The sequence below is a fragment of the Anopheles aquasalis genome, chromosome 2, assembly GCF_943734665.1.
Source record: "Anopheles aquasalis chromosome 2, idAnoAquaMG_Q_19, whole genome shotgun sequence".
NCBI lineage: Eukaryota > Metazoa > Arthropoda > Insecta > Diptera > Culicidae > Anopheles > Anopheles aquasalis.
Window position 1 is genome coordinate 18,552,501 of NC_064877.1, and position 1,148 is coordinate 18,553,648.

Consider the following 1,148-nt stretch of genomic DNA (forward strand, 5'->3'; position numbering starts at 1 on the left):
GTCGCTCACCGCCCCCGCCCCCATTATCAACCCCTTCACCATCAGAAACAAATGCCCGAACGTAAAGGCGGGCGGGAGCAGCAGTTGGCGAGGGAGCGAGTTTGGCGCCTCCATTTCCCATCGCTTTTCGCTCGCCACTCCTTTGCGCCTTTTTGGGTCGTCGTCGTCGTCGTCGTCGTCGCTGTTTTATTGCGGCAATGATTTAAGGCAAGACGTGCGCGTGCAAGGTGCAAGGAGACGAAGGAGACGAACTGCTTCGGAATCTTGGGTTTGGGTTAGGGCTTGCTCGGCGTAAACCGCGCACCACGGCATTCCCGACGGTTGTTTAACGGAAGGTTGTTTAATTTTTTTCCACCAAATCATGGGTTCGCACTAATGGCTCGGGAGGATGGGCCCACCAAGGGGCTAACCATTTCCATTTCGTCTATTCCGCGGTGGGAGGGACCTTCTTGAGTTAAACACTGGCCCCGAAATGTATGTAATAAGCAGTTTTCCTTTTTTGTGCGGCGTCTCGTATATCAAACCCTTTGTCTTTCGGTCGTGCGTTGGCGGAGACGATTGTTCTTTTTAACACAGTTCGTTGGCTCGAGCATTTCGAGATGATTCTTCGTACAACATTTAAATGACTTTCGCACCGGGATCTATAACTTTTTTTCCGTATTCCGATCGTATCTTATGGAATCATTATACGCACGTGTTCACAATTGATTTGCAGGGAATGAACTGAACCAGCTTAGACTAAAACATGTCAGACATTAAACACTCCAAAGGAACTGAATGTAAAGTGCAATTTCATGTTTTAAAAAGGAAAAGAAGTAAAATGCATCACACACGAAACACACAATAGAAATCACATGCAGCAACACACTGAGTATGTCCTCCGTTAATCCCAATGAAAAATGTGGATTTTACAAACAAAAGTAATTGTAGTAGTAGTAGTAGTAGTAGTAGTACCCAAATAGAAAAGAGTGATGACTAGCGATCACTGGTACCGGATCCTCCGATTCCGAATGACCCCTCCGAAGGGCACGACACGACACAAAAATTATCCACCGATTTGTCAATCCCCGTCCAAAGGGCAAATAGGAGCGACGAGCGTCTTCTTCCTTGGCAGCGACGTAGAACGACAGATTTGTATTAAATATTAA